Here is a 16,992-nt window from a genome sequence, read left to right on the forward strand (position 1 = left end):
GTTTTGTGCCTTCCTGTCTGCCCCTGTAGTTCTGTACCTGCCTTGTCTACCCTGTATTGTGATTAGTCTTTGTTTTCCACCTGTGTCCTCTTAGTCCGCCAGCCAATCCCTGTCTTGATTTTTGAGTTTTGTTTCACCTGTGCCTAGTTAGTCTGTGTCTATTTATACTCCCCTGTTTGTTCAGTTTCCTTGCTAGTTCGTCACTTTATGTCAGTAGTGTTCTCCTCGTGTATCCATGATTTCCTTGTGGCAAGGTTTAAAAAAAAAGAAGAAAAAAAACCTTGCATTGAAGCTCATCTGCCTGCGCCTATCTGTCTGTCTAAATATGTACAAATAAGCATTGAAACAAGCTCACATACATTTTTGCCTTCTGATCTGATGTCTGGATGGCCTCCACAAAGATGCTACATCCAGATTTGTGGCAATTATTAAGTGAAGAGTAGCCATTAACCACTGGATGACTTTGATGATTCTAATGATGCTCCCAATTCTAATTAATTCCAAATGATGACACAGGTCACTGTTGGGACAAATGATGCTGCTGCTTTCTGCATCAAAATAAACTAACGAGACCCAGGTGAATTGGTGTAAAACTGGAGCACAGGCTGTTGTCCATCTGAGTAACAACACAGCAGTATGGAGAGAGCTGGCTGATGGAGACACCACAGCGCAGGGGTTCCCAAACAGTCAGTCGGCACCCATGTTTGGGCCATGCAAGCATTAAAAAATATATATCCCCTTTTATGTACATAATAGCAATTATTATTATATATTTATTATTATTATTATTATTGTGGTTGCCTATAGGCAAGGAGACTATTGTTATTGTACTCCAGCGCCTAAATAATTGAAAAAGTTTAAATTGTTTTCTATTTGGGCGAGAGATTAGCCTACTTGTTTACATACAATAAGGGCCCTCCCAAGTCTGTGTACGGCCAAGAGACATACAGTATGTCATGCCTCCCTGAAATTACAATTATGGTCAGCAAGCACAGCGTGTCTTACTGTCTTGTACTTTATGATTATTTTAAGGATCAAGGAGAGGTCGTGCTCTGCTGGCCTCAAAGAGAACTAAGAGGTCCGTTGAAGGCAGGCGCTAACTGGCCCCAAAGATATCTGAAAGGTCTGTTGAAGATAGGCGCTAACTGGCCCCAAAGATATCTGAAAGGTCTGTTGAAGGTAGGCGCTAGCTGGCCCCAAAGAGAACTGAAAGGTCTGTTGAAGGTAGGCGCTAGCTGGCCCCAAAGAGAACTGAAAGGTCTGTTGAAGGTAGGCGCTAGCTGGCCCCAAAGAGAACTGAAAGGTCTGTTGAAGGTAGGCGCTAGCTGGCCCCAAAGAGAACTGAAAGGTCTGTTGAAGGTAGGCGCTAGCTGGCCCCAAAGATAACTGAAAGGTCTGTTGAAGGTAGGCGCTAGCTGGCCCCAAAGAGAACTGAAAGGTCTGTTGAAGGTAGGCGCTAGCTGGCCCCAAAGAGAACTGAAAGGTATGTTGAAGGTAGGCGCTATAGAACGCCGCAGTCCCGCCCCCTTTCAGAAAAGCGAGTGGCCCAGGAAGTGGAAGCCCCATGCATTCTCCCATCGGCACTTTTAATATAATTTATTTAAAGACGGTTACGCCGCGGACAAAGCCAATTCGGATCGTGACGAATCATGACAATGAACACAATATTTTGGGACGATCAAATCATTAGAAAGAAGAAAAGAAAGTCAGGAGACAACACTATTTGTTTTATTTTTCGTCTTATAAATTATTTGATCGGCCCAAAATATTGTGTTCATTGTCATGATTCGTCACGATCCGAATTGGCTTTGTCCGCGGCGTAACCGTCTTTAAATAAATTATATTAAAAGTGCCGATGGGAGAATGCATATGGCTTCCACTTCCTGGGCCACTCGCTTTTCTGAAAGGGGGCGGGACTGCGGCGCTCTATAGCTGGCCCCAAAGAGAACTGAGATCAAAGGAACGGAAGCAGGACCACACGTTTCCCTTTGCTCGTCTTCAGTCTGAAGAGGAGCAATGGCTCCAAACGTTACTCCTTGCTTTAAATAAAGTTACTCAATGGGAGCTATATGCTGTGTGGTCCTTCATCTGTTCTTTATGATAATTTCTGCAATGTTAATTGGATATGATAGTGAACAATGATAGGAACATACAGTATAAGACCGGCTTCCATAGCAATTATTGTGATCAGTGGATAAGAATGATTGTTGAGGCAACAGTGCACTCCAGCAAAGATCAAGACTATAATCACAACAAGTGCTGGCTTTCATATGAATACTTCAGCCTACAGAAGTAAAAGAATAATAAATAAATAAAAGTACAAATACCTCAAAATTGTAATTAAGTACAGTACGTAAGTATATTTATATGTACTTAGTTACAAATGAGACATTCCAAAGGATACAGTCAGGGACCTTTTGCTTCTCAAATGTTTTTCTTGAATACATGTACTGTAATAAAAGTGAGTTGTCTGGTGTGGCTATACTGTGTACATAAGAAGGAACATTAAAGTAATCAAGTGGCAATTTGAAATTATTCACAGAGAGACTACTATGTCAACCAATAACATTCGCTAATAAATTGTACCATTAGCAGAATTTCAGGACCATGCAGGATCACACCTCGATCATGCTACTTCTGTGCACCCTATTAATTAATACACACTTGCAGGTAATACTCTTCCATATGCCTTAATAGATTATAATTGCCCTCTATAACTGAATGCTGTAGTTGTGGGAAAGCTTGGTAGGGAGTCCACCATAGCACAGCGGACACGACACGCCCCCACAGGGCTCCATGGAGTCCAGAGAGTAGGAACAGGAACAGAATTAGCATGCTGGAGGGAGGAATGTGAGGGTCAAAGGGAATGGAGCTGGACCGGATCAAAAGGATCCCTGGCTAATAAGCCTCATGTGTCTTAATACATTATAATTGCCCTACTAAAAAAAGAAAAACACCTCTTTCACTCAAGGGGGACAACGCCCGTCGCAAGTTGATATTTGGTCCATGGGCTATATCTTGCGCCACCCCTTAACCCTTATCCCTAAACTTATTTGCCATTTTTTACTATTTAAAAAAAACGTTCAAATAGCTGATCTACAAGCTCACAACGTGTAGATGTAGATCGGCTAGTTGAACTATTCTTGAAGGATATTCAAAATAGTAAAAAATGGCAAATAAGTTTAGGGATAAGGGATATGGGTGGCACAAGATGGAGTCCCATATGTGTATGAAATGCATGCGCTAACTAAAAGACAACTGCATGGCGGCAGTGGTAAAGTCCTTGCCCACCACCACGGAGGTAGTGGGTTAAAATCCGCAGTGGTGCACATTGTCGGGCGTCTATGCGAACACAATTTGCCCGTGTTCGGAAGAGATAAGTCGGGCGTGAAGGGTGATATTTGTCACTGCATGTATTCCTACGGGCTGGGGGCGGCACCTGTCAGCAGGTAGTGTTGGGCGGGAGGAGTAGGACGATTGGACGAAGGCCCTACTGTACGTCCTCCCGGTGGGGGCTCAGCAGAGTCAGTAGGATGCAACAGCAGTGGCAACATAGTGTGCGGATGAATTACATTTATTAGCACATGCATTCCAGGTGTTTTTCTTTTTTATTTATTTTGGTTATAGGGGGCAATATATAATGTCCATGGCTAAGGGTTATTAGCCATGGATCCTTTTAATCCTTCCCTTCTACATTCACATTCTCATTCTGCAGCCGTCCCTCCCTCCCACCTCCCTGGTCTCCGTAGACTCTACGGAGCCCCCTGCAGGGCTCTACGGCGTAGAGCCCTGCAGGGGGCTCCGTTGTGTCCGCTCGGTGTGCTATGAAGGATTCAAGTCTTGTCCAAATTAATTTGTTGTTTTATCTTTCACCATAAATGTGTTACCCACAAGCTCACAATGCAATACAATTTGATTGTGTTGATCAGCTCGTTTAATTTTTTTATGATGTTTTCACTTTTGAAAACTTAACTTGTATTAATAATTATACAACTGGCCGAAATGTATATGGGGATGAAGTGGTTACTGTATGTTTTGTAACAAAGAAATGTCTAATAATTGTATTTGAGTAAAAGTACAATATTTTCCTCTGAGATGTAGTGGAGTAGAAGTAAAAGCTACAGAAAATTGGAAATACTGCAAAATACCTCAATATTGTACAGCAATGTATAGGCTACTAGTTACTTTACACCGCTGGTATAGTGCTACTGTAGATGAACTGTATTACCCCCCCAGCACTGATTTACTATAGTATTTATCTCTCTATTAGCAGGCTAATTATAGGATGATATTCTACTGTTTACATTGACTCTGTAGATAATGACATGTACAGTACATTGCCTAAGGCGCAAAAATGTAATGTAAAAGATTCCACACAGTCTGTTGGGAAATGTCCAAGACAGTCTAATTTCGCTAATTACACTTGTTTATCTTTCACCCAATCAACAGCGGAGAATTGGTTTTAAGTTAACGTTTTACAACAGGCGCTAAAAATGCACTTGGGCCCAACTCTGTGCACTGGTGTTTGTATGCTTTGAGTGTAACTTGTCAGCCGGTACAATTTGACCAATGCATAGTTTCAACCGTGACCTGGATTCTGTGCATATTAATCATGTTTCCATCGCAGCGTTCTCTGCAGGCAGTGGGATTTCAAAGATAACAGCCTGTTTATAACATTCTCATAATCAGTGTAATGGCTTTCACAGGCCATCCTCCACAACAATTCACCCTAATTAGTCCTCCTCGTACGCAGTAATCAAGATACTGTTGTTATATGGAAAGTAATGAGGGGGTGGGTGAAGGGGGGGGGGGGCTTTGTGGCCATGAACAAATCATGAAGCAAACAGAAGGACTTTGACAATAATCTCTTGAGGTGTGAGATTGAGACAGAGACGGGAGAGAGAGAGACCTCACCATTAGCACTTAATGACTTGCTCAAATCAAAATGAAAAACCAAAAGATGAAGGAGTTTTTAATCTGAACATTTTCTCCTAGAAGGTATATAATAATATTAATTGCTACGTGGCGGCCATCTTACCTCCGCCTTGAGCCATCTAGCCTTTGTGTCCACAGACGACAACCAAGATGGACACCTATCTCTTCAGACCCCAGACCAAAAAAAAGTGTAGGTTTTACTTAGATTGCAAAATGCATAGGTTGCTACGCGCACCACATGAGTGCACGCACGCACGCACACACACACACACACACACACACACACACACACACACACGGTGTACGGTTATAGCTAAACCGTCTAACTTGATTCATCCCACCGCATGAGGCAAGTACTAATCACACACATTCACTTAACACTTCTACTATACTGTGTACAGTTAAATGTGTTTCTTACACAAGGTAGTTAGCAACAATTTGTGTGCTGTTAGCCGATACATTTGAGGTAACGGTAACGACACAGAAAACACAGAAACACACTATTAGCATCACAGATATAGCTACTGCATAAACCGTAACATAATGACTGTAATCAGAACACTTAATAATAATAATTAATTAATAATAACACATTTTATAAGCAATAGTAACAGTACTCATGCAATGGGCGTCCTGCTCTTCAAACCATGTTTTCAGAACGAGGCTTTCCCCAAAGCGCACTGATTCATGCAATGCTAGATTGACGCCCCTTTTGGTCAAGTAATAGGCCTATGATACTACCTATACCTTATCTATAGTGCAAACATTCACTCGTCAATGAACACATTTACCCAAATTAATTATTGGTGCAAAAGGTGAACTATAGCCATACGTTAAATACAAGAAAATTATCAAATTCAAATCTTTTTCTATCTATATATAATAGATAATAAGTGAGCAACACCCGTTGCTCACTTATTATCATCTCATTAGAGGAAACATTTTCCCTACATGGAGCCAATACATGAAATATGGCACAATTATGTTTGCTCCCGGAAATATTGTCTTTGTCTTTAATTATGTTGCCTACCCATTCACCCAGGTGATTCACCAATGGGCATTAGGCATCTAGTATGCAGTATAAAATTGTCTGTTCAACTTTTGCTCACACAACCTTGTCAAGAAATGACTTCCTCTCTGTGTTATGTGCTCATTAACATGTCATGTCAAAGACAGGAAAGGCAAGAAAAATACTTATCAATCATGTAGCTATCTTTATGCTCCGTCACACGATGTTGCTTGCTGGAAAGAACTGATTTAATATTTGAGACCCTTTTAGTTAACTTTTTGGGGAATTTGTCACTACATTTCATTGAAATGTGTCTAAGTTCTGCATTTACCGGTACCCACTGTTAGGTGCAGTAGACTCTATTAATACATGCATCAGGGAGTATTTAGGTTTAGGAGTTAAATGCCTTGCTCAGGGACACTTTGACATATAGACTGGGTGAGCCTGGAGGTGAACCAGGGACATCCCATTCAGCTATAGCCGCACCCACAACAAACTATCCAAAAAATGCAAACAAACGAACAAACAATGCGTAGTTAAATAATCCTAAAGCTGATTTATGTGTCAGTGACACATTGTCGACAAAAACTGCTTTCTGCTTTCTGTCAGGGTTACTCTGTGTCAGAAAAGAACATTCTGTTAAAAAGATATGTTATGTGGAGCAATACGTCACCGGAGCATGAATCAGACTTTGCTCTTCCTAACCCCCCACCCACTCCCAGGCTCCCTGTGGACCAGATAGGAGCTGAAGCACCCGCTCACCCGCCTCATCTTCACATAATCTGTCCAAGTCATCAGACGGTTGCCTCAACCAAACTGGTCTCTAGAGGCTACCGGACCGAGGCATGATGAAACCCTGTCATTCTCCTCCAAGGAGGTGATGTGAAGCATTGATGACCAGCGCGTATCTGAAAGGACTCGTGCCAGTTTTTTCTAAGCTAAATATGAAGTTGCTCGAGGGACTCTTTGAACCTTTTTGTCGACCCCGACAGCTGTCAAAAAAGGCCTGTATCCACGTTGAAGAACATAACCAGCTAGTTGAATTCGAGAAACTAGGGCGATCCCTGACTAGGGCGATCCCTGTTGGGAAAGCATGCTCCTCAGTTCTACAACAATAATACCCGTTGTACTCATTGAGAGTACTTAATGCACCCATTATCATAGTAGGCTATATGGAGACTAGTCTATGATGTTAGGATTATGACATGATATTGTTGATCAGGGAACTTCATTTCAGTCGGTAACACTCACTTCAAAGTAGATTTAACCATTTACAGTTGTGCAACAAATGTGATACAGTTAAAGTTGCCGTTAATGACTCCAATCTTTATGATGTTGCCTTCATTTTGCTAAGCAGGATGCTAAGCAAAATCAGGAAATGCTATGAAAAATTCCCCCATGGGTATACAAGAGCAGGCCCATAGCAAGACATTTAATCAGATTCACTTGAGTCATGCAAACATGAATACATTTTAACATTTTTCTGATAAAAGCCATATAAGATTGAATCAGTTCCATTGAATTCCTGTTTAATTTAGAGCCATACTGTACATGCACACATGAATTTCAGTTAAACTTTGTTTTACTCTAATGTTTGAGTAATGCAAGACACACTATAATGTGGAGGCAAGCTTTGCATTACAGGTGGTTACTTGTGGCCGGGGACATATTTATAGATAGATAATCAAGTTCAGCAAAATATTGGGATTGCGTCAAGCTCTGGGTGTCCCAGTGGCACAGGATTTTTTACCCTGTGCCCACCACCATGGCGACTGGGGTTAGATTATTCCGCAGTGTATTACGACGAATATGGGAGATATCTGTTGCTGCACTATGGCGACTATCCCTGCTAACTATACCTGTTAGCCAGGAGCGGAACTGGGATGGATAATGTGTTCCTCCACACGTGTTACACCCTCCCGGTGAAACTCCTCCAGTGCTCCAGTTCCATGTGTATATGGGAGAAGAGATGTGGTCTTGTAAATGCTCTCCAAAAGCATCAGGTAGCGGTTGGTAGTGACAGGGACTATAACACATGGGTGGATTGACAATGAGCTCGTCGGGTAGAGAAAAAAAGGAATTGAATCAAGCACAGCACTTGTTTTGTTCCACACATAATTTGCTTGAGATCCGGGAGGTATCTGCACTCCTCCCTGTGAGACATTGGAGATGTGGAGATATCGTCCATTGTCATTATACATGCATCGGATTGATGTGTCTATAGCAGCGTCTTTATCATATAGATTCACAGGGGCTTGATTTCATCTGCTTATGGGAGACAAGGGGCTGCAAGTCTCCTCTGGAGTAAAATGCGTATTGATCAAGAGAGACTCTGACATGTAAATCCTGATTTGTATGTGCGTGTTGTCTGGTTGGGGGGGGGGGGGGGGGATCGGCAGCAGTGGCTGGAGTGCTGAATCCATCACTATTGGCATGTGGACCTGATTACTGGGGAGACTCTGAAAGTCTCATAGACCTATGATAAAGAACTCTGTCCAGCCCTCTTTACTACCACATCACTCAGAGTGTCTGCACAAAGGAACAAGAGCATTGCACAAAAAAAAGGAAAAGGAGAAAAAAAGAAAGAAAGAAAACCTCCCCTGCAGTGCACAGCGCTGCACCCCACCACCCGTCTTGGCACAGTCAGCTTAATTTAGCCGTATCCATGCTGAGAGAGTAGTCTTTGTGTTCTGGACCTGAGGGGAACGAAATTAAAGCCTTTTATACCTGAGACTGAAGATTGCAAGAGTTGCAAAAGGGAAAAAGAATAAAATGTTAAAGTGGCGTGCAGTACAAAGGGAAGGATTTGAATTGTAGTGCGAGAACCATCTGTGCTGAATGTAAATATTTAGATGATATTTTTCATTTTTATACTCATGCCTGGAGAAAATATGTATATTTTCTCTCTATTTCAAGAAATGTATTTTTTTGTTTTACATAACTTTAATTGCAGATCTGCATCTCGAGGCCTTGTGAGCTTGTAGATCTGCTGTATCTTATAGTTCTATACTTCCAGACTGTTGCTGGAAATGTTTTGCCTGTAATTTTAACACGCCAGGTTGAAAGCTGTTAAAGATGGCAAAAGAAATATGATGCAAGGTGAAAATTATGCAAATACACTGTAATATCTGTGTCATATTATATTTCATTCTCATCTGAAATGGAAGTAAGCTTCAGTCGCAGCAGAACCAAATGTCTTCAGTGGGAGTGGGATTGTCCAGTTTTGTTTTCCAACCTTGTCTTTGGCAAAAAGCAGATGAATAAAATGTGAAAACCTCTAAGTCTCTTTTAATGCTGCGTATGGTAATCACAACCGAGGTTGCATTTTGGAATTGTGGGCAGAAAAACCCAATCCCATTAAGCTCCTGGCAAACAGAACAATCATAGATAGAGTGAATATATGTGTATGTGTCCAGATAAGTGCTATCAGCCTTTACGAATGCCTCACCCTGTTTACAGTGTCCAATGAATTTGAAAAATCACAACTGTAGTTCATTGTCCCAACCTGAGGATTATTGGATTTCTTACTGTATAAGTAATTCCCCACCCCCCCTATACTCTACTATAAATTCTCTTGTTGAGTGGTTACATGTCTACTTGGAGTTTAATGTGAAATCGTAAGTACCTGAAGACAGCATTGGATGGCACCATTGAGTTTGTAACAAGGTCCAAGCTCCTGAAGCCTGCCGCCTGCAATGTTTGTGTATTAAATCTACTGTACAAGCTAGACTGTTCAAACCAGTGGTTCCAACCGTTGTTGAAGCTCTGGATTCTGGAATACTAGCATAATAGTTGTTGTCGGGCAGAAACCTCTTATCTCCATATTCTAACTTTCTTTATTCTTCATCATACTACAGTGATGTCAGTGATACACACAAATGTAGGAAGAATAGCAGCTATACAAGCTCAAAGCTCTTAGAATTTATTCATGGTTTATCGAGGATCAGGGTCTCTGATCTGACCCTGTTGACTTCCATTATAACGTTCATCATCATCATACTATAATTCAGTCAATGTCTGTCTGTGTGTCTGTCTGTGTGTCAGAAACAGCGCATTATCTCATCATTGCCTGCACCAATCACTCCCACTTTTCACACAGACATTGACCATATGAATATGGAGGTCCATTTTTTCGATTTGACATATTAATGATTAATAATGAATTTATTAGTGAATTAAAACGCACCCGGGCGCAGTACCCCCCGTGGCCACAAGAGGGGGGCAAATATCTCACAACGGGTAAGGGCTAGTAATTGTAATGCTCAACACATTTAAGTTCCTTCCCTTGTAGTAAGCTGAGCCTGACATCCAAGTGTAAAAAAACAGGGGAACTTAAAAAAGATCCACATTTTTATATAGCCCACTGCCCACACACACACACACACATGTACGCACAGTCGCACACGTGTGCACGCACAAGGGGTCCTTGAAATTAAAAAGATTGAGAATCACGGTTATACTGTAGATGGCTAGCCTCAATAGCCACAGAAGCACGCATTAATAATTGCGAAGGTGAACTACAGTAACTTGACATACTGTAGTAGGCCTATAGTAAATTCCTCCAATGTGGAGGAATAAAAATGTGTGAAACAAACATTTTTGAACTAGAACTTCCATCAATATTACCACCCAAGTCTGGTGGTGACAAGGTAAACAGAGAAGTATTCATTTCCCTCAATAAATAAAACTGTTGTTTTTCTAATGGCCATTTCCCATTCACGCGCCTATGCCTCTATACTGTATACATTGACACGAAACAAGACAGGAACGCCCCAAAACGTCACATCCGGGACATTTACCCTGGCAGAATTTTCTATGGCTGCCAATGCAACTTTTTCCAATCCTTAATCACATACGGACAAACATCTATGCCGATAATATCTAACTTGCGGAGGTAGCGTGCCTTGTCCACGGGCAACAGATCTTTGTCATTGCAAATACGTTTGATAATCGCTACTCTGCGCAATATTGTTTTGGAAATGCCGCAAATTGCATTGCAGTGAACGAGAGCAAATCACAGTTTACCCGGGGGGTGGTGACTCCGCCCTGAATACGCGTTTTCGTGTCAATGTATGTTCACACACAGTGTAGTGCTAGTATTGAAACGACAGTTTGAAGATATGCTGGAGGGGCCCCCCCTCCAGCATATCTTCAATCTGAGCCTATAATATTATGTCTGGGGAAGATTCCCACACTGTGGAAAACCTCATTTATCGTTCCGGTATACCTAAGAAGGGGAGACACAGTGAACTAAACTTCAGATCTGTATAGCGCTGACCTCTCACCTCATGAAGACACTGGAGAGGCTGATTCTACACTTCATCATACCCCAGGTGCAACATGCCCAGGATCCCCTGCAATTTGCATATCGGGAGAAGGTAGGGGTGCAGGATGCTATCCTCTACCTAATCCACCGGGCCTCCACATACCTGGACAAGGAAAGTGGTGCCTTTAACACCATACAGCCACCCTCTTCTGAAAGACAAACTGACCAGTATGCATGTTGACCCACACCTTGTGTCCTGGATCATGAACTATACCTCACTGACAGACCACAATATGTCAGGTTGAGGGACTGTGCATCTGACACTGTGACCTTCATCACAGCCTGCACAATGCACAGATCTCGTTATCTCCGAGCGGAACGGTGAACGTAGTGGTCCGCGATGCACCTCACTGCATGAACTGGTAGATCAGCTTATTTTGACAGGCGAGTCTCTCGCAATGTGAAGGACTGAAGGTTTTTAAAGTATAGGCTACTCTCATAACGCAACTATAGTTCATTTATTGATTTAAGTAGGCCTAAGTAAGGATTTGGATTAGGCTACTATCATATTATCCCTGTTGTATAGGCTATATCTGAATCATGCCTATAGGGAATTCATTTGTTCTGGTCACGTAGCTTAATTGTATCGGATCACCAGCTGATTTTGACAGGCGGGTCTCTCGCACGTGGACAGATCTTCAAGCAAACAACGCGAGTTATATATATAATTATAAACGAAACGGACAGAACCAGGTCGGGGGAGGCACCACATAGAAACTTGTCAACTTGCCAATTTATGTTGGCATGATTGCTTCACTCCTTGCTGAACGTCAGAATAAGTTAACTGATATTTGAAGTTACTTTCACGATAATGAGAAAGAGTTCAACCACACGAGCAAATGCTATTGTCACGGGGCAGCCCGTGCCCTATACACACACACACACACACTGATTAAGGACATTGCACGCACGCACACACCACACAGACTGTGGGTAGTGGGGCAGACAGGTCCATATAATCATATCATATAATGTCAATACTGTTGATGTATGCATTTACAGGATGTACAAATGAAATGATACACAAAGGGAAAACATTCCGTTTATTAACCTGTGTTTATTGCAACCTCAGTGTTTGTATGGCCTTTCCAGTGCTGGCACTTTAAGAAGGGGGGAAGGTGCCAAGTACTGTTGAGGAGTAGGGGTGTTCCACAATGTCAAGTGTAAAGTATGTCTATTATCGGGGGAAATGAATGTAACCCCATATGATGTATAATCTAAAATAGAACATCTAGGTGTGGGGTTCAGGTTCAGCTGATAGCTGTGAGCTTGTAGATCTACTGTTTATATTTAATTGCTTCGCTGTGGGTGGTAGGATCCTCTCCTATAAAGAGGAGACTGCAGGCAGAGCTAGTCAGTTATGCTGGGGCAGGCATCATGCTGACAGCCCTGTGAGAGAGCTGCTGGGGCCCATGTCATGGGCATAGCCTAGTGTAGTTTGTTATTTTTCCTTTTTCCTACGTTGTACATTAAGTAATTTTGAGTTCTTTGTTTTGTATTTTGGCCATTATTATTATTATTATTATTTTTTTTTTTGTGAATATCTACACTGGAGCTGGAGGTTTTGAGCAATAAAAACCACCAAAAAGCATCGCTGACTGTTTTTGGAGCCTTGGCCCTCGGGCAACTTCACAGCTATATTAAAACTCGGCCAACATGGACACAGAACAGATTTAATCCACCCCGGACCAGTTTTGGCTTTTTTTTCTTGAGGGATGAATCCTTTTTCGGACGTCGGAAAAGCTAGATTTCATCCGATCCAACTATAGCTGTTTCCTCATCAAGGTAAGAGTTATTAGTTATTGATTCAGCATGAAGACTAAAGCCTTCTAAATAAATATACGCATGCCTTGATCACTGGTACACCACCCTCCGAGCTGACTAGGATCTGAGCGGATTTTACGACCAACGTCCGTCAACGTCACGGCCAAGTGCAAGTTCATGAATTCCACACGTAACGTGGCAATCCTCGCAAAGGTCCGTACGCTCACGATATGAGCGTAAACAGCGTTGTGAATTTGGCCCTACTGTATGTCTCCAAAATGTATGTATGGAGCTGTTGGACAAAACAAATGTCCTTCTTGATCCTGCCCCCTCTGCCTCACTGGAAGCTAGAGTTCCGGAAGCCTCTGTGATGGCAGAGTGGAGCAGGCCGTCCGCCCAATTGTGCTCACCTGAGGTGGGTGTGGCTTAGGGGACTATATAGGGAGATCTCCTGGCTGCAGCTCACTCTTCTCTCTGTCCTCCCTGCAAGCAGGACTGCCACCTGGCTCAAGGGCCTAACCCCCCTTTTGTTCAAGTTATGTTTTTCACTTCTGTTTTCTGTTACCCCATATGACCTGCCTTTTAAAGGGAAATTCACTACACAAGCAGACACTTTACCGTGTAAGAAGCTAGTTTGCTTCTCAGGCAGGCTATACACAATTAAAAGAGCATTCATTTCCTGTAAGAGCTGAACCTTCTTGTAAAGTCTGCTACGGTGAGGGAGTTTCCAAGCAAAACAGGTTAATTTAGAGTTACAGAAATGTACTTGGTCTATAACCACCTTGCAGTGCCATACAACTGTTATGGGTCCAACTAAAGTCCTTTCTCCTTATATATCCAACCTTATTGTCACATCATAGGTTCACATTGTAAAGAAGTGTGCAAGCTACATTTATTTATTTTCTTTCTTTTCTTTATTTATACTCGGAATACAGTTGAGGGCAAGCCCTCATTTCCAACATAGCCGAGGTTACAATACATAAAATACAGTCGCAAAACAATACATCAAACAACATTATAAATTAGGGTAAATTACAAAGGAACTTTATACAGAACAACCATCAGTAAAATAAATCAATTGAAGCAGGAGCAATCAAGGTGGAAAATATTCTGGAGCATTCCTTTGAACTGACAGAAGGATGGCAGGGAGCTCAGTTTTAAGGAGTTTTGGAGTTCATTCCATGAAGTTGGGCAATTGACAGAAAAAACTGTCTTGGCCAACTCTGTCTGGGCCTGAGGAACCTTGAGCCTTAAGAAATCACTAGAGCGGGTCTGATAGGTGCTATTGTTCAGTTCCATCATGGAACAAATAATATTCAGGGAGCATCCCAGGCTCCCAGCAATGGCTTTATATAAAAATAGGTGCCAATGCTTACGTATCTCGCCTCTCAGTCAGAGAGGATAAACCTGAGTTCTCATAAAGAGCACAGTGGTGGGTACCATATAACTATCACCACAAGGTGGAGTGGTAGACAGTGTCTAGTCGATTTAAAAGTGAAGGAGCAGCAGACCTATAAATAATGTCCCCTTATGTCCAGGACCAAGAGGAAAGTGGTCTCAATAATAGCTTTTTTACTGGAATTTGGAAAACAGAATTTATTGCTATACATAAAACCTAGTCTTAGTTTGGAGACGAGATCAACAATATGAAATTTAAAAGAAAGTTTATCGTCAAGCCAGATACCAAGATTTATATTCAGAGACCCTCTTAATCCATTGTTTTTGTCGTTTTCAAAAAGAAGAAAAGGACATGGCTGGGGTGGAGATATATACATACTGTACACATACTGTACACTGTACACATAGCATAATATAGACCAGTACGTATACGAGGTTGGATATATACGTGGTGGTAACACCACACACGTTACTCATTAAGGTAATGGAATTGATTGATCGATTGACATTTTTATTAACAGATTGCAGAATGGGTACAGTCCATCCATGGAAGGTATACCACCCGAGAACAGGCACGGAACGAAGGGGAAAACGATGAACACGTTAAAGGACAACTCCAGACTATATGACTGTAGGCTCATTTTCCTACTTATATTGATCCCAAATTACTTGCCATGGTTTGCACCATAGACTGCAAAAAATATGGACAAAGCGTTCCCCGGGTCTAACATGAACGTAAAATGAAGCCTGTCAGTCCTTGCAATGGAAGTCGCCATCTTTCTAGATCCGTTTTGGTCCAGCTGGCCATTGGCTGGCCCAGACAACGAGGCGGGACTTCCCCCCTTCTTCTCCGTTGGTTTTGATTTTGACTCGAGTGGGAGGGGAATCCCTATCATAGACTGTAACGGTAGCCACGCCCCTCAGAACATACGCGACTTTATGGTCATTTTTTTAATTAATGGGACCATAATTTTCCAAAAAGAATATTATGACATTAGAAATGAGACTTTAAACTAGTGACTGGAAGAAGAAAGTATTCATGACCATGTTTATTAAGGTAATACAGTCTAGGTGAAGTTGGGCCCAAATACATGGACTTCTATGGGGCTATGGGTTTTTTTGAGCCCAATGACAGCGCCACAACAGGCCATTATATGAACTTTAATTTCCTTAGTGGCTTCACAAAATATCTGTCTGACTGCCCCCCTGGTTTGCACACACTGCGCAAACCAGTGTCATAAACACCATGGAGGGCAAAGGAAGTGGAATAACGTGTTCCGTCCTATCTGGGAAACCTGTCTGTTGATAAGAAGCAGCCTGCTCACTCCTCATGCATTGAAGGAAGCATGCGCTCAGTTCGGGGCTCTCCCAAGGTTGGCAGATGGAGAGTAGCGTCCAGGATTACAATTTAGGCAATTGGCACCGTGTAAAAAATGGGTTACAAAACAAAAAAAATTGAAACACCACCAGACAGGCTCTGAATTGGAACCCTGGAAGAGAAACTGGCCAGCCAAAAAACACCTGGCGGCAGGACCTCCAGGCAGACACCAATAAGAGACTGCATGGGATACACCTGGTCGCAGATAGAAAAGAACGGCAGTGACCAAGAACTCTGGAGGTCCCTTGTCGAAGATGTCGACGGCCTATGCCCCCCAATGTATGAGACCACAGATCCCCATTTGAAACTATTTTGTTTAATCTCTACAACCCCAGGCTATACTGTAAAATCCTCAGTGTAAATGTAACTCTGAGAGTATACAAATGGGCCCATAACGGTACATTTATATAATCCCAGAGTTATAGACCTGTAAGGGTCCTAAACTCAAACTTGTAGTTGGGGACCCCCTGGAACGCCCTCCGGACCAGACTTTGAGAACCATAGTGTTTGATGATGACATGGAATTGCAGGCTTATGTCCTAATTCTTTCTCTAAACTTTTTGAGAAGATCAAAAGCCCCTCTTGTTTTGACAAGAGGCACAGCTCAAAGATTAAAAGATCTATTTGTCAGTCGATCCTACAAGTATGTGTTGTGGAATGTTGGTATGACATGCCACGCAGACTGTGCTAAAAATATAACAAACAAGACAACAACAGAATCAACGGAATCAGCTTCATTGTCACATCACGGGTTTGCAGGTGTAAAGATGTGGGTGTAAAGAAGCGGGTGAAATTCTCTTGTTTGTGCACGCTCCATCATTTTGCGTTTTTGTGTGAAAAGAGAGGATAGAGAGACAGAGTAGGGTAAGAGACTAGGTAAGAGCAGCTAGATAGAAAATAACACACTGCATAGTATATTGAAATTTTGCATCATATGCATATGCATTAGCATGAACATGTGCCGCAATGAGGCGAAGTTAAACAAAAGTAGAATAAACCTGCTGTTCAGGGCTCTGATGGGTTGATGGGAAACGCTCTGTCTGTCTGTTACTCTTCGTAGTGACCTTGTGACAATTCTGATGACGAGCTTTAGCAGCGATTGACCCAGTGTTGTCCTCATCGCCATTCTGCCACCGTGTCAATCCTAGATAAAACATGGTGTACAATAATTATCAGAACATT

This window comes from Protomyctophum bolini, assembly GCF_963924005.1.
Source record: "Protomyctophum bolini genome assembly, chromosome: 12".
NCBI classification, from domain to species: Eukaryota; Metazoa; Chordata; class Actinopteri; order Myctophiformes; family Myctophidae; genus Protomyctophum; species Protomyctophum bolini.